The sequence below is a fragment of the Crinia signifera genome, chromosome 3 (genome assembly GCF_055691185.1).
Source record: "Crinia signifera chromosome 3, ASM5569118v1, whole genome shotgun sequence".
NCBI lineage: Eukaryota > Metazoa > Chordata > Amphibia > Anura > Myobatrachidae > Crinia > Crinia signifera.
In genome coordinates this window covers 210450980-210474554 of record NC_139219.1, presented here as the reverse complement: position 1 = coordinate 210474554, position 23575 = coordinate 210450980, and positions in this window count along the sequence as shown.

The following is a 23575-nucleotide window of genomic DNA, read 5'->3' as shown; positions in this document are numbered from 1 at the left end:
ACATTTCAGTACAAATGTGATTGTTAGCAATTTATAACATCCTTACAACCCTTGCATTTATCAATGGTGAACACATAATACATCAGGCCATTGTATGCATCAGAAACAATAATCCTATGTAATTACATATAATAGCCACATGACAGCATGTTAACGAGGAAGAAGCACACATAACAGTCTATGGCCTTTGAAAACCATGGACACCCACTTAACATGCTAAAATTTATTAAGTGTATCTATGCTATAATGTAAGTGCGAATTTTCCATGTGTAAATACTCACATTCCGCAATTTCGCTCCTTATTTGCTGGAGCAATTCTGGCTGCCTCCTGCGGAGGTCTGACCACCGCCTCTCCAGCTGGGCGATGGTCCTCCGCACGTGTGTGCGGGCGTAAATACGGCGCCCTGCCGCAGCATAGGCACTGCGTTTTTGGCTATTACTAATGAATGGCCCCGCACGGCCCAGCCTTCTCTCCATTACGGAGACCAGTGCACGCAGTTCCGCACCTGAAAAAGGGTCTGCTCTTTGATTAGTCGCCATCTTAGCAATGGCATTCATCAAGCAATCATGTGGTGTAATTGGTTGAACCCAGTTATTTTTGTACATAACTTTATTGTTCATTTTTACATTCACAGCGTCTCAGCGCCAACACAAATGGCTCAAACTTCGCATGCCTTAACAACAGTTGGTGTAGGTTAGCATCGCATACCTAACAATAATATATATATCAGATGGCTAGATTTAAAACACAGTGTGTATGCACTTTTCAAATCCAATAACGCATCGCACCGCCAAGCAACGCGTGCTATAGCTTTGCAACGCATAGCTGTACTTCGCATTACTTACTGTATGCATCTATGTGTATGCGTACATTTACAGTATGTTTAAAAGACACATACACATACCTGCAGGTATCCTGAGTCCACCATTATACACCAGCGCTGCCTGCCTGCCTGCCTGGCTCCTACTTGAAATGTCTAAACATGTAAATAAATTCAAATATCATATATAATATATATATATATATATATATATATATATATATATATATATATATATATCTGAGAATAAAGCATACATCTACACATAAAAAATTCACCAACACATAACAAACATACATGTGTTAAAAAGAGAATAAATCAATGTACTCACCAGACATCAGTGATAGTATCAACTACAATAATGAAGATATAACAAACACATAAGATCCCTTGCACAAGGTATAATTATGAGCAGCTATATTGTACTTCCAACAAAACTAAGCACATATGATAAATATCTCCTATTTCGTTGCCATTAAGAGGGCAGGCTGCCTATTTGTTGTTTTGTAAGACTGACAAATAACACACTGTACATATTTGAAGGGGTGATTTTTATAATAATTGTTGTGTTGTGTGCAACTATATAAAATGTACCTGAAGAATCTTTGGACCACAGAGTCCCGCAGCTGGTATCCCCTACGGCATTCTGGGGAGCGGGATGGGCGCAGGGGCGGATCTTGCGGCTCAGATGGAACCTCCCACTCATCAAAGGGTATCTCACGCCGCACAGCAATGTTATGAAAACATACACACAGGCCCACGATCCTCGACACCATTTCAGGCGCATACTGTAAGTCACCACCAGTGCGGTGGAGCACTCTAAATCGTCCCTTTAAAAGGCCAATTGAGCGCTCCACCACTTGCCTGGTGGCAACATGCGCCCGATTGAATGCCTCCTGTGGGCCAGGTGCTGGGGAGCTGTACGGCGTAAGTAGCCAGGGCGTACATGGGTAACCGGAGTCACCCAGAACCCACGCATCACGGCCTTCTAGCTCTTGGAGTCTCTGCCAAATCCCGGTTTGTCGGATAACATGAGAGTCATGGGCACTTCCGGGAAACTTCGAGTTGAAGGCGAGAATTTCCATGGATGGGCCACATACCACCATCACGTTGAGTGAGTGGAACAATTTCCGGTTCCTATATATCTTCTCACTTCGTGATGGAGGCACAAATGGTACATGGGTGCCATCCACAGCCCCTATCACATTAGGGAAGCCAGCAATTTGATGGAAGGCCTGCTGGCTTCTGCGAAGGGTCTCTTGGGCAAAAGACATGGCCATGAAGTGCCCCTTGCGCCTAAACATGGCTGACGTCACACGCCTCAGGATTCGGCAGAAGGCCGGCTGAGATATTCCAGCAAGTACTGCCACTACTTGTTGGAATGATCCTGAGGCGCAGAAATGCAAGACCGCCAGCAGCTGAGTGTGAGGCGGAATTGCTGTCGTGATCCCATGAAGAGGTTCCAGATCACTCTCAATTAGCGAGAGAAGATCAAGAATGACATGTGGCGGTAACCGGTACCTAGTAAGTACCTCATCATCGGGCATCCCAAAGAGTGTCACCCGTGTGCGATAGATTCTAGCACGTCCTGGCCTCCTTGCCCGACGAGTGGGGAGAGCCGCAAGTGCCCTTAGCCTCCTAGCCATGAAACCCATCATTGCTTCAGCAACCTATAATTAAATGCACATAAATAATGATGCACCTATGCACATAATGGCCATATCCGACAAAGAATATATTTATATGCTTCAATACGTACAATAGACGGCCGCCCAGTGAAGTCCCGAAGATCCATATTAATCTATAATGATGTAACAATAATATGAACTCAATACACACCGTCCTAAACACACAGATGCTTACAACATGTAACCACTAAACACTACTTGAGTATTAGAGGTGTCTGCATTTGATGCCAACATCATGTACTATGACACATTTCAACTATTGCTGGGACATGTCGTCCTGCAATAGATGGTCACACACAGGTTTAACACCTGTGAGTGAAATAGTGAACATGTGACATGTTTCAATAATGCTACAAAGCCTTTGCTGGGCCAACAATCTGTACTCAGTGAGCCAATGGTGCATACATTAATACACTTACATTGTTAATGTATATCATATCTACAAGGACCATGGAAGAGCTTACCTTAGACCCTGGCCAACTACAGATCTGGAGACAAATGATTCTAGCATCAAACCACTATTTATAGGCCTATCACATGTGTTGTGTATAACATTAGTGATGAGTATTGCATGACTTGTGGCCTGGATTTTCTAAGGGATTGGGTTACTTTAAGATTTCAATCAATCTCAACAATACCACAGTAGTCATGAACATTCCCAAATAGCATGTATATTGTGCGATACTCACAGGTGTACATTATATGCAATCTTAGAATAGGTGACCGATATTTTATGTTGAAGTTACGCCAGGTTTTGCACAATGGAATTGCCGCAACTATGGGCGTGGCGTATGCGGCGCAAAAACAGCACGCCGTACGCTTGCGGCCGTTACGCTCGCGCACGGAACGCAGGTGTCGCTGATGTACGCCAATGACACAAACAGTATATAAAGGTGTATTAGAATGTGACAAAGTTGCTGCAAACATGGCTGGATCTCAATCTGAGGGAGACCAGGAGTTGCAGCAACTCTTTGCCCGCATGGACTCCAGCACCTCCTATGTGCCACTGAACAGGCAGGCAGTGGGAAATGATGAGGCAGCTAGGCCATCAACATCAGGCCAACCTGCAGCTGGGCCATCAACATCAGGCCAACCTGCAGCTGGGCCATCAACATCAGGCCAACCTGCAGCTGGCCCATCAACATCAGGCCAACCTGCAGCTGGCCCATCAACATCAGGGCAATCTGCAGCTGGCTCATATGCAGCCTCAGCAGAATCATTTGGAACACAACCGGTGACTTCCCAAGATAGTAGCATGGGCAGCACTTCAAGTACAGCGACACGTGGCCGTGGGCGTGGCCGTGGGCGAAAGAGGGCAACAGAGGAACCAAGTTCCAGAAATATGGCATTTGAAGCACAGGAGCTTGCCATCCTGGTTCCGCGAGCACGTGATTGGATCGAGTGTCCACAGGAGAGGCTGACACACACACGCAGATGGAAGATTTGGGAAGACATAACAGCGGAGATTAATGCAGTGGCGCCACAAGTTCGTGAGGCGGAGCACGTCAAGAAGAGGCAAGTTCATTTGTGTTAAATGTGACCAGTAATAGACCAGTAATGTTTGAATTCATGCTTAGATGGATTTGCCAAATGGTCGGTGAGGTTGGTACGATACACAGACATGATTGACATGTCATTTAGTTGATAGTTATAGTAGGGTGAGTGTGAATGTGTATTGTAAGGGTTGATTTCATAGTTGAATCTAATGTTATGTTTTTGACATTAAGCACATGTCGTAATATGTAGCACATAGCAATGGCTGCAACAGCAAACATCTGGAGTGACATGTATGAATATGTCAACTTACATTGCAGGTGGCACGACTTCAAAACCAACCTGAAGAAGAAGATGACCAACCGGTGGGAACACAGCCACAGATCTGGGGCCGGGCCCATGCCAGCACGCCTACAGTTCACCCCCCTGGAGTTGATGGCCGAGTGCTGTGTTGCAGTTGAGGAGGTCAGGGGGTGAGCACTATGGACAGCGAGGCCCCAGCTGAAGTGTTTGCGGCTTTTGTGGAAGGTAAATATTTGTCATGCCATAAGATTGTGGAAGTAATTATCTTAGAATGTGTCCTAATTGTGTTTATAATTTTCAACAGAAACCCCACTGTTTGGTGATGACTCTTCTCAGGAGGTGGAGGAGTCCGTGCCACCTGGCCCCAGTGGTAGGCCTGTGCAGCAGCAGCCATCGGTCCAAGCCGATTATGCCAGCTTGGCCCAGATGCTTGGAGGCATTAACCAGCAGGGAGAGTTGGCATCAGAACGGATGCGTAGGACAGAGGAGATCATGGCGAGCTTGGCCAGCACCCAGCAGTCCATCGCTGTGAGCATGCAGGCCATGGCTGAGGCGCATCAGGCCATGGCTGCAAGTGTTCAGGTGCTGGCCGAGCAAGCCACGCGTCAAAATGATCTCCTCCTCCACCATAATGAGCTTATGGTGGAGCTAGCTGCCAGCAATAGGGTCCTAATGTCATCCGTTTCTGGTGCATTACCACCAGCAACACTCCCTGCTGGCAGAGGGGGAAGACCATCCACCCCCTCACCAGCATCTGCTCCACCTGGGCCAGCATCTGTCCGTGGCCGTGGCCGAAGAGCTGCTGCACATGCTAAGGAGCCTACCAAGGGCAAACGTGCCCGCAAATGAACTTGGGGGTGCATTAATCTCCACCGTTATGTGGTCCCAAATCTTGCATTGTGCTGTGTGTGTCAGCTTCTTGTGTCCAATCACGTGCTGAGGGTAACCAGATTAGCCCTTGGTTCAAATGTCATTTTTGGTTCCCCTGTTGCCCTCTTTTGCCTGCCATTACTGTCTGCTGTACTTGAAGTGATGTTGCTAAGTCCCTTTGTGTTCCAAATGATTCTGCTGTGGTTATGAATGTGTAAAATTATATTTGTTTTATGTTATAATTTATTTATGTACATTCCTGCCATGCTTTGTGATTTATTCACAGTGTCAGTTTCTGTGACATTTATTTAAATAAATGTATTTATTTCTCCAAAATTGTGTGGTTTAATTAGTACATGTAGAATACACATGTGTATTGATAGTATTAATATTCAGTGATGTCCATTCTTAGCAGTTTCAAAGTGTGTGACAAGTACAGCATATATATATGTGTGTGTTTAGTAAAGGTTCCTTGAAGCAGCAATGGTTTCAATTAAAGCACTGACAAGCGTGTCATTAGTGAGTAATGAGTAAAGGAGTCGATTGTATTGTGTTCAGCTGTTACTGCTTGTAGTCATTAGGCGTTCCGTTCGCCTACCGCAGGACCGAGTGGTTTCCGCAAAGCAATACTTGCTTATGGACACCGCACATTTCTATTGGTTTTGTTCGCGTGCATTCGGAGTGCTATCCGAATGCACGCCCACCAACATAAGTGCACTCCCCCGTGTCCGCCTATGTTTCCACCCAGTTTAGCCCACTTTGAAACTACGCCCCTGTGTCATTCCGCATGACGCCCATAATACGCCCATATTTCCCGAGTGATTGCGGTGCACAGTTTTGTACGGGATTAGCACGAACAGGTACGGAGTCCATGCTTGGCACATGCGCCTTGCGTTCCCCACGCATGCGCAGACGCCGTAAAAACGCTATCCGAAAGTGTTCGGGAAAGTACGCATCAACCAGAATAAGGCCCTTAGTGTGGAGTCTACAGTCCTCTTCCGTTAGCGCTCTGGGGAAGAGGGAGGTTGTGTGCACTGAAGCTGTGGGGTTGATTTTTGAAAATTTCTGCACTAAAGTATTTGTTTGCATAAGACCCCTGGAGTGAAGCTGCCTTTTGTTCTATCTATCCATATACCACGGAGGGCACCCGGGGAAAGTATTTACATTGAAGGGAGTGCCGAATCTAACCCGCATCTATATATATAGAGAGGGACCACTGGCTATGACTGTGATGGATGGATGATATTCGTTGTGTACACCACCACCAGATAAGCCCTATTTGTTTTTATACATTGTACGGATTTTAATCATTTTTGCGGTGCAAATAAATTGTGTTGAACATACTACACTAGTCCGTTTTCCTGTACTCTCTCCCTACATGTGTATGCCGCAAGTCATATGGTGGAGTGGATTGAGGAGGAATTTTCCTTGAGATCGGTTGTACAGTCGCCAGGATTTTCTTGTTAAAGACGCTCATAGAACAGTGGTGGATAACCACCCTACACGGTACACCTTTAAAATTGGGGGTGTGTCTGTCTTCATGTGGTGAAGGGAGACAAAATCTGTTTTAAAAATTACTGCACTATAGGCGCCCATCTCACCCTTTTTTCATATATATATATATATATATATATATATTTATACACACATTTCTATTATTCTGATACATTGCATAAAATCGTGTCTAATTACTGTAACTAAAGCCAATTTTTCACAAAGTGTTATTTGAAACAGAAAGTAGTTACTTTGATGATGCTTATTAGTGTAACATTGGTATCATGCAGACTGAGTTGGCACTGTTCTGTAGATCTCTGCTTTATTACTTTGCTAAACCGCCTAAGAGTACCAAAAAATATAGGCTAACATTGGCATTAAATTGAGGCAAGATGTTTCTTTCTATTATCTCTGACAAAGAACAAATGTGTACATACCCAGAAGCATTTTTCAATCCCATATACACATTATTTTCAACTATTAACTTAATTTTGGCCTGCCAACTCCACATTATAGACAATATTCTAAAGAGTTCATAGACTTCTATGACATTTTAGCTTTCTTGCCTGCAGAAATACTCCATCATTGCAACTATTAATCAATTTAATATCTATTCGCCGAGTGTAAACTACTTGCAGACCAGCTTATCAGTAAATGAAATAGGTTTCTTCGGTCTTTGAAATAATATTACACTTTATAATAGTCTCTGTTAATAAAATGTGCAATGTCTATTTGTAATTGATGAATAAAGCTTTACAGACAGCAGGCAATTTTCAGGGTTTTTTTAGTTGGTGAAATTATATTAACCTTTTAAAAAATTCAGTCACTTTGAAAAATGAGCTTATATGATTTTCTAGAAAACACAATTTTGCTATTTTCATGCAAAAGAAAGTTACAACTCTGTTCAATTTTCAGCCGACACATGCCGACAGCCGGTATTTCATGCCCTACCATCCACTAGGGCATGGAGGGAGAATAAAATAGTGTGCCGAGCACAGAGAGGCATCGAGCCATGCGAGGGGACGCGGTACACTTAGACAGTTCCATGTCAACCTTTTGTCTGTCGAACATTTGACCATGTCAACCTTTTTCATGTCAACCTTTAACCATGTCAAGATTTTACCAGTCGACCCTTTACCTGTCGACCTTTAGACCATGCCAACCTTTTAACCCAGTCGTCCTTGTGACTGTCTATCATGAGTCAGTCTATATTTTGTACCATAACCTTTTCTTGGGGTATCTTGCATTTTTGTTGTATAAACACACTAAACACATAAAATACACACAAATATATTTTATTTGTGCATGAGACAAGGGGCCTTATTCATATTCCTTCAAAGAATGCATGGAGGACCAATGCTGTGCGTCTGCGCATGTGCAGGCACGTTTCTGTGCAGACACAGGGTGCGTGCACCCACGGCAAACATTCGGTTCACCGGGTGCACGCACCCTACACGGCGAGCGGGGGGCCCGGGCAGCCCCATTACCATATGGGAATGCCCAGCGTTTCATGGGTTTTCTTATGGTAATGAGGCTGTGATGGGTGCGGGGGGCAGGCAGCTGACATCACCGGATGTCAGCTGCCCGCCCATATCCATCCCAGCGTGCACGCATATGGAAGTGACTTGAAAGTCACTTTTATATCTGTACCTTCCACATCTTTCGATGGTCGGCGACCATCGAAAGATGTGGGTGTTCCCCGCAGCATGCAAATTGATGTTTATATTAAACATCCATTCGCAGCCTGTGCGGGCGAACCCACGCTGCAAGGGGGAGTGGGCAGCCAGACATTCACCAGGTGAGGTTTGGTGGACTCAATCAACCAGAATAACCCCCCAGGTTTCAAAACATGAAACAAAGTTTGTGTTTCAAGCACTGAATTTGAATGCTAAGCAATCATTTTCTTCTTTAGTGCCAGTTACATATGATGTCCCTAGAAGGGCCAGTTACCGATGTCCCCAGTATGCTTTTAGCAACAAAAAAAAAACATTTTCAGAATAATTTGGATAACGGGTATTTGGATAAAGAACATTCAACCTGTACTGTGCATTGCTTTTTAAAAAGAACTTGTATTGGATGGCAGTTGCACCCTCTACTAAAGTGCAGTTAATCATAATTACAGTACTTAAACACTACTATTTAAACAAAATGAATACACAGATGTACATATGCCAATCCCAGGGCCTTTTTTCAATTCAGGGATTTGGGATTGAAAAATGATCAATCCTGGGATTACAAGGATACCGGGGATTGAATTTGTCAATTTACTGATAAACTGTAATCCAGGCTCTTTCCCAAATGTGTCATCCTGCAGTGTTACATACCCTGTATGTGGTGGTCAGGAGCCGGAAGGTGAGGAGATCTGGAGCTGGGCAGAGTGGCAGCCCAAAGCTGTGTAGTGTGGTGCGTGAGCCAGGTGGTGTGGCGGTTGGGAGCCAGAGTGGGGGGTTATGAGAGTTGAGTGGTGCAGCAGGTGGGAGCCGGACAATGCAGCAGGTGGGAGTCGGGTGGTGTGGCAGCTGAAAGCCGTGCGGTGCGGGAGCCAGCTGGTGTGGCAGGTGGGAGCCGAGGCAGTAAGGTATGGGAGCCAGATGGTGCAGCAGGTGGGAGCATCATGTCACCTTGGAAACTGTGCAGAGCCACATGGCGGTGTCAGGAACAGCCAGGCAGCATCTGTGTAGGTTCTTGGATGCTGCCCAGCATTAGATTAGCGCATGCACAGGTTATTCCCATAATAGAGCTTCCAATCCCAGCATCAGATCTCTGCATTTTTAGGGCCAAATCCTGGGATCCCATCAATACCGATCCCAGGATTGGCCACCCTACACAGATGTTGATCTTTATCTGTAGCTGTTCTAACATTTATTCTAGAACAAATTTATACTGGGTTAAAAAAATAAACTTGTTTCCTAGCACGGTGCCCATCGCATCGTATACCATAAGACTAAATATGGTATGTGATGTTATGCGATGCGACGCAATGTTGTACAATAAAAAATTGTATGGCATTGTATGTTATACAATGGCATACAATGCAATGGTATACGATTATTATTGTACAACCACCCTGATGGGTCCTTACAATGTTAAATGCCCCCCCCCCCCAACCCGAAGAGTGGCAAGCGCAGCGGTGCGTGTCCTCCGACCTTTTCATACCCCCACTATCCACGTCGGTATGGAGTTGATTTTAGATAGTGTGGCGAGCACAGCGAGGGGACACAGAATACATGTAAAGTAATACGCGTCCGCTCGCCACGCTTCAGGCTCGGTGGCTCGCTGCACTCGCCACACTATCTAAAATCTACTCCACGCCAACGTGGATAGTGGGGGTATGAAAAGGTCGGAGAACGTGTACCGCCGCCCCTCGCGGGCTCGCTGGGCTCGCCACGCTTCGGGTTCACATTGATAGGGGGGGTGCATTTAACATTGTAAGCACCCATTAGGGTGCTTATACAATTAAAAATCATATTGGGGGTGCATTTAACATCGTAAGAACCCATTAGGGTGCTTATACAATTAAAAATCGTATCGCATTGCATCGCTGCCCTCGCCACACTTCGGGCTCGCATTGATAGTGGGGGTGGCGTGGGGGTGCATTTAACATTGTAAGCACCCATTAGGGTGCTTATACAATAAAAAATTGTATTGGGGGTGCATTTAACATTGTAAGCACCCAGTAGGGTGCTTATACAATTAAAAATCGTATTGCATCGCATGCATCGTATACGGCTATATGGCATGCGTGCATGCGATGCCATAAGATGCCATAAGATGGAAATCTTGGGCGTCGTGCTAGGAAACAAGTACCAATATTTTTTAGTTTGTTTGATGGTTTGAAATGGATACATATTAATGATGGTTTTAACATGCAAACCACTGGTACTAAATATATTAAGGTGTCAAATAAAAATAAATGTGTGATTTTTTTGGTCTAAATTGTCCGAATTCACACATTTTACAAAAATTGCACAAGTAGTAGTGTGTGATTTGCAGTAAAAATCTCACATTTTTGCCCAAACCAAAAATCACGTACAGTAGAGATGTTTTCTAACAGAAAACATAAATATCGCAAATGTAATAGGGTGTTATTTTTATCAAGGAAGGTAGGTGGCCGGCTGGCACATTTATAACCTACTGCTAGGCACTGCAATGCTGCAGCCATGTTTACATTCCCTGAGCCCCAGAACCTTGGTGCGCCTTACAAGGTTAGTGCCCAGTACTGGTGTCCTCTTTGACCCACTCTGTAATCGGCACTACACTCGCTTTGGGATTTTAATTTTTCAATAATGAGCTTTACAATTCAGTGAATTTTAAAATTTTCCATGTTTTGTGCCTACAATCCTCTAAGTGGTAAATAATTGTTTTTAAAAATGACACTGGCATGCATGAAATGTAATCTGTGCCCCAACAATTTCTGCAAATTCTTTTTTTTCCCATTCAGCAAACACATTAAGTCACTCTGGAGTGCATGCATTGATCATACTTTCACTGCAAAGTGGAGGATTTGCACCGGGCGAAGAAAGTATGTGTATGCTGGGAGTGCCGGCTAATTGCTAAGGTATATATAAAGGTTTATTATAATTACAAAGAGTATTTCTTTGCAAAAGGCATCTGGCGTATGTCCGTCCCACAACAATGGTTTGTATTCGAGATGTGCGGGTTTGGGTTTATCAGGATCTTGTTCTCTCTTGAGATCTTATTGACTATCCAAAACATGTGACAGCCGATAGCCATTTGAAAATCTGAACTTGCGATAATTTGGTGATGAGAACCGAGTAAATCCGAACCTGCACATCTCTAGTTTATATTTGTTGTTGGGGAGGTCCTATAGGGCCCACATATTTTTATTTCCATTTTTGTTTTCAATTTGCAATGCCACCACCTGAAGTAAGAGGTGGTAAACAAGTGGATTTTGACCTTTTATATGCATCAGCAAATCGTGGAACAGCATCAAGCCATCCAAGCAGGGCCGCCAATAGGAGGGTGCTGTGGGTACAGCTGTCCTGGGCCCAGGCCTCTGGAAGGGCCCGGGCAGCTCATTTTGCCCACCGCAACCCCCCTGACTGCCTCCGCTGCGCTCAATGCTCTGAACAAAGCAGGTCCTGGAGCGCAGACTTAGTCAACCCAGGACAGCGGCGGCTATTTAAAATGCTGCACCTGCTTTTGAGCCAATCAAAGCTCGTGTATCGGCAGCCAAGCAGAGTATTGAAGAAGCCTGTGCTCTGGGACCCTCCAGGCTGCAGCTCAGCAGAAGAGAAGATGAGGGAGCAGGAGCCGGGTTACGGTAAGTAAAGTGAGAAGGGGGGCCAGACTGGAAATGAGTTACAGGCCCCAAAATTCCTCATGACATGCCCTGCATCCAAGCATATAAAACAATCCATGACATAAAATATCAGAATAAACATCTAAAAAATGACAACTCTTACCAAACTCAGAGCCAAGTCATGTATATTTCTACTTACAATACACACTCCAATACAATCCGGAAAATTGTGGATAAAAATTACAATATCCTCAAACAAGATCCCCTGCTGATTGATTTACTTCCCAAAAAACCTCGTTTTGTTTTAAAAAAAAAAACGTTCCCTTAAGAATTTGTTGGCACCCAGCTTTATTAAACCCCTTAAAGATGTCTCAAAAGAACCACTCACAACCACATGGCTGGGAACCAAACAAAATGGTTTCTTCAAATGTGGGGCCAGTAGATGCATCACGTGCAGCCATATCACCAAAAAATCAAATTTTGAAATTAAAAACAGAGAGGGAAAAGTATATACAATAGACACATTTATAAATTGTAATACAAAATACATAATATACTTTTTACAATGCCCTTGTGGCTTAGGCTATGTAGGCCGTACCACCCGTGCCTTGAAGGTGCGCTTTCTGGAACACCGGAGAAATATCAAGAAGCAGTCACCTCTGCACAGTGTATCTAGACACTTCTCCGAAGCCCATGCAGGAGATCCCAAGGGCCTGAGTATAATGGGCCTTGAATCGATATCTAAGACCCATCGAGGTGGTGATCAATTCAAGCTCTTGAGCAAGCAAGAAGTGTTTTGGATGTTTCAGCTCCATACCATCCACCCTGAAGGCCTCAATGAGGCAGTAGAGCTAAACTCTGTACTATGAATCACCGTAAACACTTAGGTCCATTATGTACAAATGAATATTCTTTTCTCCTTCTGCCTTGAATATCATCCTTAGATATCCACCTTACTGTATTGTTTTAGTGTCTGTATCCCTATGGTCCTACATCTGAACCCCTCTCTATTATTGTTACACCATTTTACATATTACAACCATTATATATATATATATATATAAGAAATAATATTTAACTACTTATACTAATGCAAATTCATTATTATTATTAATATTTATTATTAATTTTTGTCTGTCTATATTATTAATTCATTTATCTACAACGCTGGATATTCCTACCTAATAAACCCTCACTGTATTTATTGTTTATAATTATTGCCTGCTTTATTAGAATTGTTTTATATTTGTATAAACTAATACATATTCCCTTATTGTTCTATGTCTAATTAATGCTATATGCATATAATATTGGTTTTTTGAATGGCTCGCATGTGTATACTAGCTATTCATAGCCCTCAAGCACCAAAGAGGCCCTTTTTATAAACCTCCCCTGTTTCCTCTATAAGAGGGAGACCTCTGTGGGTTGCACTATATACACCCTGTGTGTATATATGCAATAATAAGTACAGCCTTCTTTATAGTTATGCCCTTTAATATCAGGGATCAATACCATATGTGCTGGTGCCTTTCTCTTCTTTAATTGTTCAAACATCACTCATTGTAATCATATGCTAAATGACTCTCACATAGCGCTGTACTGACAGCGCTATGCGTTCCACATGCGTTCCATTCGAAAATCCGGAAGTCTATACCCGGAAGTAACATGGTGTAGCGTGGAAACATATTGTTATATGCCTCCATTGTCAGCGCAACTTTGCTTTATATATGCCTATATGTATCAGGCTCTATATCACCAGCCCCACCTATAATCATCTGCCAACTCCCATCTACATAGCGCTGCACTAACAGCGCTATGCGCTTCACATGCGTTTCATTCACCAAACCGGAAGTACATACCCGGAAGTGACATAACGCTGTGCTCTGACCTTGTGTTCTCCTGAATGTTTTTTAATGTTTTCTGTTTGAGATAACACTCGTTTTTTACTTTATATATAAATAGCTTATTAAGTATTGTCTCCTGCTCATTATGAGGTGTTATTTTACATGTTTTTATGCCATGCAGAATTAATTACCTGCGCACAGGTGCACACAATTCACCTGAGCAATACTGGTATATATACCCCTTCCCTTGCCTGTCTCAAACCACCTTGAAAAAGCTGCTGTTTGCAGCGAAACGCGTTGGCCCAGGCTGCAATTTGGCCCCCTTGAATACGCTGCTCCTCACCACCAATATCCACCACCCATCATCACTGGAGATCCTTAAGCTGCGAAACATCATCGGCAAATTTGACCTGGAGTGAGGCACTCTCCTTCTGAAGGCAAGCCGCCTATCTAACACCCACCCAGTGTCACCCAGCGGACGTCTCGACCTAACTTTCCAATTGGGAGGCTCGCTACCCCCACACAACATCTGGATAAAGTTTTACAGAGCACCGCTGTGTCCAAGCACAAAGGATCTTACCAGCATTTGGGTTCTCATTGAACTGTGGACATACTAAAAGGTGATATTTACCTACAGTGGATGCAGCTTATTCTTTTATTCCCCTCCCCTAACCCCCCCCTGATTTTATTGTGTATTTACATTGTATTTTACTTATGTTATTATAGCATTAAAATTTATTATGCTTTAAATATCCTCACTCTGTCATCAATAAGCGCAGTCTACCCATCCTTTTTTCTGTTTTCTGTAGGGACTGACAATCCCTTTTTTGACAGCTGCTGGTTGAAACCACTCATACAGGCGCCCCTCCAGTTACTTCGGTAACTGAACCCCCTATTATCCATGACATACTGTATGAGATGTGGGGGAATGGCCCAACACAGTGGAAAATACTTCCCATTTGAATCAGTCAACAATAAAGTGAGTTCAGACATACACAGAATATAGCAAATATTAGCATTGTGAATGAATAATGTATTAGAATATGTATCTTATTTTACTGCTGATCCTTCTCTTTATAGTAAGGGCTAAAATTTATCTGGCAGGAGCAGAGGGTGACTAATTTCAAACCTTTATGATTCACCCTTGGTCACTTTGTAATTAGCATGTCACATAAAGTACTTTTGAGTGTGCTTTTAACGCACAGATTAAAAATTGAATTCAACATATATTTATACAGTAGCTATAAAAGATATTCAGACAATAGATTGCCACTGCAGTTTTTGGTGATTTTATATATACTGTAGAAGCATTTTTGGCTGACATTGCTTCAATGCATTTATGACATGCAAATCTTACAAAATTACCATAAGATTATAAAGCACAATGGGGATTTTTCTATTTACACATATAAACTCATTTGAGTCACCATAAAATTATAAGACACAGTTGGGAATGTTCTATTTTTTTGTATTCAAGATCAAAATCAATCTTGAAAGATATTACTGTCAATAAGGGATTTTTAAACATATTTCAAGTTTACATATGATTTTAAAGATGTTTGCTAGGTTAAATCTGTATTCCAATGTAGCCCAAGTGTACTGTATATCTGTTTTTTTATACCAGCTGAATATTAAAACAAAGATGTGCATGTGTTTGTTGGTGAAACATTTTTATATTGCTTGGTGTTTTCTTTGAAAGATGGTTCCTTATGGATGACTAGCTGATGTTGGCCATTTATCACCACTACATTTTATACATTTATCCCCTTCCCTAGCATTCCCGAGAACTTTCCGGTCTATGCGTCAGTGCCCAGACTGGCAAACCTGGAAAATTTTTGGGATTGCCGCTGTCTCCGCAGCTTAGTGCCGGGCTTCAACACTGTCGCTTCCCCCCTGCCCTGCTGTGTGCGACGTGACCTTGTAACATCATGCCTCGCCACGGGTTGCCGGGGCAGGGCCGGGCAGCAGCTGATATAGTGCTCAGCGGCGCTGTCCAGCCACGGGAGAGACAGAGGTGAGTTTTTTGTAAGGAGAGCTCCCCCTAAAAAATTTGCCCAGTGGGGAGAGCTACTTAAAAAAAAACACCACTGAAGGGGTTTAAACACACCGAATGACTAGTAAAAGTAAAAAAAAAAAAAAAAAACACTTGATCTATTCATATAGATTACAGTTATATCAAACTGTTCAACAGAATGTTCGGGCAGTATAAAAAATATTGCTAATAATAATGATCATATTTGCATAATTAAAAAAATATCATAGTTTCATTCGGTACTTGTTTCCTAGCACGGCGCCCATCGTATCACATACCATAAGACATATGATGGTATGCGATGCAATGTTAGCCGATGTTATACAATTTTAAATTGTATACCATCGAATTGTATGGCATAAACAATGGTATACGATTTTAAATTGTATAAGCACCATAATGGGTGTTTTCAATGTTAAATGTGCCCCCATAAGATAAATAATTGTATAAGCACCGTAATAGGTGCTTACAATGTTAAAAGCCCGTACTATCAACGCCAACCCGAAGCGTGGCGAGCGCAGCGAGCCCGCGAGGGGTGGCGGTACGCGAGGGGTGGCGGTACGCGTCCTCCGACCTTTTCATACCCCCACTATCCACATCGGCGTGGAGTCGATTTTATATAGTGTGGCGAGCGCAGCGAGCCACAGAGCCCGAAGCGTTCTCCTTCTGGTCCGCCTCCGGCTCCTGTGCACCACACGACTTCATCCAGCCCTTTACCCGTGACAGTTTGCACTGACCATCCGGTGCTTCAGCTTCAGCTGCCCCACCTGGGCCAGTCGCTCCTCACCATCTACAGCTGTCAACCCCCAGTAAATATGACGGGTCACCGAAGGGATGTCGTGGATTCCTGAATCAATGTGACGTTCACTTTACCCTCCAGCCTTCCAACTTCCCTTCTCCCAAGACTCGGGTGGCTTATATTGTGTCCCTCCTGGCAGGTCCGGCCCTGGAGTGGGTATCGCCTCTTTGGGAGTGCGCAGACCCCATACTCAACAATTATGAAGAGTGTGTTGCCTCCTTCCGTCGCATCTTCGACGAGCCTGGCAGAGGGTCCTCCGCAGCCACGGAGATCTTAAGGATTCGCCAGGGCAGTCGCCCAGTGGGACAATATGTAATACAGTTCCAAACCCTGGCTTCAGAACTAAGATGGAACAAAGAGGCTCTCGTCTCCGCCTTCTGGAACGGCCTTGCTGGTCGCATCAAGGACGAATTAGCTACTCGCGATTCCCCTCCCACTCTGGCTGAACTTATTTCATTATGTAACAAAGTCGATCTGCGGCTCCAAGAACGCCAACTTGAGAGGAACCGCTCTGATCGCCTTCGCCCTCGATTTCCCTCCAATGTCGCACCGGCTCCCAAGCCAAATCCGCCTTCTGCTGTGTCACTAGATGAACCCATGCAGATCAACCGCTCCCGGCTCTCCCTCGAAGAGAGGTCCCGAAGACGACGAGAGAATTTATGCATGTACTGTGGCTCCTCAGCCCACTTAATATCCTCCTGCCCGCTGCGTCCGGGAAACGACCGCTCCTAATCTCCCCGAGGGAGGTCCGATTAGGAGTCTTGCTTCCATCTCCCTCCTCAACTGATTCCACCATTCCGGTTACCCTTGTGTGTCCCCAATGGAGAAGTAAAGTTCAGGCCCTATTGGACTCCGGAGCGGCGGGGAACTTCCTTTCTTCTTCTTTTGTCACCCAACATGCCCTGCATGTGCAATCTTTGGATCACCCGCTGGTTCTCACCACAGTGGACGGGCTCCCTAGTTCATTGTGCCATTCCCGATTACCCAAGTCATTAATACGGTCGCTTATAGACTCCAGCTCCCTCCTTCCCTAAGGATTTCAAACTCTTTCCATGTTTCTCTTCTCAAGCCTCTAAGATTAAACTCCTATCAAAAGAAGATACCCAAACCGCCCAAGATTAATTCCGAAAGAGGGACTGAATTCGAGGTGAAACGCATCATAGACTCTCGTTGCCGCAATTCTCGTACCCAGTATCTGGTGGAGTGGGTTGGATTTGGACCCGAAGAGAATTCCTGGGTGGATTCTACAGATCTACACGCTCCAAGTCTGGTAAAGCAATTTCTCCAAAGAAATCCACACAAGGTGCGTAGATGCCCTGGGGTCACCCTGAAAAGGGGGGGTACTGTCACACGTAGCTGCGGCGGAGCGCGGCGGGTACAGTACTCACCCGCCCGTGCCCGCCGTCGGCTAGCGTGTGCAGGCTCCGGCTCAGGGTAGCGGGCAGCTCCGGCTCAGGGTAGCGGGCAGCGGCGGCGTGGGGTAGAGACGGCAGCAGGGGAGCTCCGGATCGACGTCCCCGTCATTGGCGGCGCCGGGAGGCCGGCGTCCCCATCTTGCTTTGGGGCAGGGAGCTGATTGGCCCAGATCTGAGGTCTCCGCCTGTTCTGCGCTGACAGCCAATGGCAGCTGCCCCCTTGAGATATAGGGGATCTGCCTAGGCTGCTCAGCGTCAGTGCAATGAGTCTTCTGAGTCGTTCACAACTCCCAGCTGACTCCCGAATCCCGACGCTTCTCTCCTGACTCTGGTGCCTTGCTCTCTGCGTCCGGCTACCAGGGAAGTTACCCTCCTGACACCAATGCTGCAAGTCCTACCTAGCTCCAGTACCTGCTCGTATCCCTGAGCTACCCGGCACAGCATTCCTCTGGTCTCCTTCATCCAGTGATTCACCTCCATCATCTTTCAGTCTTCCGGATCCATTTCTTCTGTCACCAATATCATCCTCTTTCTGGATCATTATCTTCTTATATGTACTCTGCCCTTTCAAGTGTACGTTCCCAGAACTGCCTGCCCTTTTCCAAGTACCGTGCTGGACTCTATTATGATTTACCCCTAACTGCCACTTAAAGAAGTATTTGAGTGAAGTTTATCATTTATGAAATCTGTTATTAAACCTGCACGTTTCAACCCTTCTCCTTCTGGTCCGCCTCCGGCTCCTGTGCACCACACGACTTCATCCAGCTCTTTAGCCGTGACACCTATTGTACCCTCCATGTATTTCGATAGGTTTGATCACTGTTTGATCAATGTTTTCACAGTGTTTAAAGCTTCCTTTTAGTAAATACAGGGATTCCATTCAATACTTCTAATGCTAAAATCAATCATGATGAACCAGTGTTCACTGATATGCTAAAGACTTAGGCCCTTATTCTGATCTGTGCGGAAATTCCCGCATTCTTACGGAGCGGTCCGCACGCCACGGCGTTTTGCCGCATGCGGCCATCGTCCGTCGAAACGCCCACGTGTCCTCCGCATTCGGACGGACTCACTCTTTAAGAACAGGGCGTGTTTACGGACGACATACAAAGCATGCGTGTGCGGGAGAAACACTCCGATTCGGCACGGTATTACAGAGTATTACAGGTATGCTCGGGAATACCGCATCCGAACGGGAGCCAAGCGGTGCTACCGCACGTAAGCGGAGTATTTACGCCAAACAACCCACTATGAAGTATTTTCTGCAATACATCACATGACCCACTTATTCAATTACCTATCCTCATAAAAAACTGCTTATTTGGAATTGGAATCAATTAGATGCCAATATATCCTTACAAGCATGCCTAACACATGCATTGCACACATTAACCCTTACAGCAATGTAAGTGCAATGGTTTCAATTAAAGCACTGACAAGCGTCCTATTAGTGAGTAATGAGTAAAGGAGTAGATTCTATTGGGTTCAGGTGTTAATGGTTGTAGTCATTAGGCGTACGTTCGCCTAGCGCATGAACGAGTGGTGTCCGCAAAGCAATAGTACACTTGTGGACACCGCACATTTCTGCCCTTTTTGATCGCGTGCATTCGGAGTGGTTTCCGAATGTACGCCCCCCAACATAAGTGTACTCCCCCGTGTCCGCCCATGTTTCCGCCCCGTTTTGCCCACTTTGAAACTACGCCCATGTGTCATTCCGCATGACGCCCATAATACGCCCCTATTTCCCGACAGATAGCGGTGAACAGTTTTGGACGGGATTTGGCCGAACTGGTACCGAGTCAAGGCGTGGCACATGCGCGTAGCGTTCTCCACGCATGCGCAGACGCCATAAAGACGCGATCCGTAAGTACGCGGTAAAGTCCGCGTCAATCAGAATAAGAGCCTTAGCAGTGTTCTGGTGGTTTGGCTTTTAGTATAAGAGCAAGATGCAGTCCTGTGGTAAAAACCACAAAGGACCCAAAGGACCCTAAATCTAAACATTTAAAACCATGCACTATTAAACTCATAATAACTTAAATCCTACCATTTACCTTGATTTTATACTATAATCATTAATGCTTTTATAACATGTATTTCTACTGTTGTTTAGTTTTAAAATAGTACTTTTGGGCTGTCAAAGCAGTTTAAAAAAAAAATTTTGTTGTACATATTTTCTTGATTTTATTTTCAAATGCACATATTTACTTTTACAAACGTGTCTTACACGTTAGTAAAACATACGTGTAAGACACGTTTGTAAACGTAGAAAATAGAAACCATTCAGGTTGTCTCTCGATAAAAAACAACTGACTCAAGATCTGGCAAGAAATTAACGGACTATTATCATGGAGCATAAAGCAAGAAATGACATTGGTAAATGAGAAGTTATAGTAATTAATGTTACTGAAAAAGCTAGAGAAGTAGTCACATTGTGTTTTAACAGAACAATACTGCTCTGCTGCTTTCTGCATCGAGATTAAACAATGTTTATCAAAATTTGAAATAAAGCCTTGGCTATAATTTAAACTAGAAAAAAACGCTGACATTATTCTTTTATTGTTCCGAATGGCCCTTCCTATTTTTTTTTTTCCTTCTGTCTCCTCTGGCAATGTTCCTCATTGTTCAGTGCATTGTTAAAGAAAAAAACCTAGTTTGTAGAAGAGTGGACATATTTTATTAAACAGACCAAAACAAGGTTCAACTGATGCATGGCTTATATATACAGAAGTCGAATATGTTATCAGTGATGTAATTAAACGCATATATTTCAAGAAGGATATTAAATTCTCAGTATAGATTAGTCTTCTTTTGAGGATTTCTGTAAATCATGTAAAGTATTTCTTTTTTTGGAGTGACAGATAGATATAGTAATTATTTAAGCACACAATCCATCCACAATAATGTGAGTCTGCCTGGAAATTCACAGGCTTTAAAATGATAGTTTACAGCAGTCTCAAAGTTCCATTATAAATTCATTGCTCATTAGTACATACCTCCCAACTGTCCTGATATTCATGGGACAATCACTTTTTCGTGACTTACAGGCTGTCCCACCTGCAGGTAGCAGTGTCCGCAGTAGGAGGGGCCATGTGTGATGACAGTGGGAGGCATGGCTCGCGGAAGCATCGTCCCGGCAAAGCCACAACCTTCACACCCCTTTTTGGCGAGGCCACACACAGGGGTCCCGGGTTCAGTGAACAAATGTTGGGAGGTATGTAGTACACTATCATAACCTCATCTAAACATGGTTTATAAACACTTAGAGCTCCATTTACTGTACGTACAACTCAATCTTTCTTAGCACTTACAGTATCTCCACCTGTGGAACTACAAATGTGTCAGCGAGTAATGAATACATCTGTATACCTGCTAGGTTACCTGAAATTTATTTGCTACTCATCTAGAAATATTTAATCAAATATTTGAAGTATATAGATAAAATATATAAGATAGATAGGTATATACAGTAGATTATTGTAATTGGGAATAATGGGGCAGATGTATTAAGCCTTAATAAGAGATAAATGCAAGGTTGATAAAGAGAGATAAACATCCAGCCAATCAGCTCCTTACTGACTTTTTTCAAACACAGCCTGTAACATGGCAGTTAGGATGTGATTGGCTGGACGATATCTCTCTTTATCACCATTGCATTTATCTCTTGTTAAGGCTTCATACATCTGCCCCAATGTCATTAGATCACACATTATTTATTACATAGTAATAGATATACCTGTAATTCTTTTTTTATTTTTAGCATGGATAACAGAAGGCTCTGATCCCGTAATATAATATTAGATGTGCTTTAATGTAGATACTTTACATCAGTGAACTAATACCTGGGCACATTCCACTCATCAATATTACATTTTACTGTCAATGCCATAAACCTCTCCTGTTTAATTTTTCATAATAAAATAAGGGTTTTTTGCTTTTTGCAGTCATTTTTATTTAATCACTGTGACTTTCATGCCTGTGTTTAGTTATTTACATTTTTATAATTTACATCTTTTCAAAACAATTACATTTCTTAGAAAAGATTACATATTGCCAGAGTTTTCTGATAGCAACATTATTTACTTCAAAAGTGTAATGTTAATTATTGATCTGTCCAAGAATCTTGAAAGGCGATGGAATTTGTAACATATAATGAATGGCTGGTGCTGACAGAGAATATATCTTACTTGGTTGAGAAATGATGTTGAGAAAGACTTGGAAGAGGGAATGGGCTACTCACAAGAGGTGTATCTGAAGGAACATAGAAGTAAAGGAACGTTTGCAAAAGTTTTGGAGTGCTAAGGAAGGTGTTTTGGGGGCATACATGAAAAGTGGTTATATCAGACATACAAAAAAGGGAGGGAGACCACAGCATGGATAGTAATGCTATGGATAGTGAATACAGTTCCAGAAAATAAGGGTTCTCTGATGGGACTGGTTGCATAAGATCCACTAATGCACTATACTGCTTTTGCAACATACTGTACTCATCATTTTCTCAGATGACTTTTGTATGTTTTGGTTAAGTATATGTCATTAATCCTACTGTGGTTATTTATTGTTTATATATATATATATATATTATATATATATATTATACCCTTAAAAGACTCTTGAAAATAATTTTTCGTAAACTAGACATAAAAATGGGCTTAAAAACCATGAAGGCACAATGTGAAGAGCAGGGGCAGACATTTGGCCACCAAAATGGATCAGATTGGCAGTGGACAGCAGGATTGGGCATTGAGTAGGGGCAGTTTTATAAAGGATGAACCCCTTACTTCTAACACCCCTTACAGACCACTGCAGTTGCATAGTAGACTCTAAGGGGTAAATTTACTAAAGTGTGAGATTTTAGAAGTGAGAGATGTTTCCCATAGCAACCAATCAGATTCTACTTATCATCTATCTAGCACCTTCTAGAGAATAAAAGCTAGAACCTAATTGGTTGCAATGGGCAACATCTCTCACTTCTGTAAACTTCCATTTTCCTAAGATTATTACACATGTGCCATGTTCGCAGTGATAGCTCAATTGCACTTGCACAAATCTTTATACAGAAGAAGCCACATTAAAAAAAAATAGATAAATGTTAAACTCACTCAATGGCAGCTGTAAAAATAATTTATAGTAATTATTATATGAATAGCTCTTTTGGATATTGTGTAGTGAGGGTAGTTTTATCAGCTGATTTCCATAGTGTTGGCTGTTGATAACTCTCTCCCTGTCTGCCCTTACTTCTCAGCTGTGGGGGGTATAGAGTCCAGGAGGCAGTTTGCTCTATTGACGCCTGGCTTGGTGGTTCTTAAATAGCACCTTCTTCTCCACATGTGCCACTACATCCATCGGTTATGTGATGTGGCTAGGTGTTCAGAGGATGCGACTTGCCAGGGGGTGAATTGTCGCTACGCTCGGCACGCTAATTTATTCTCCCTCCAGGGGTGTCGTGGACACCCACTGAGGGAAAAACTGTCGGGATTCTGAACGCCGGGATCCCGACCGCCGGGATTTAAACTGCATCCCATACCAAGCACCCTGATATTGACAGAAGACTT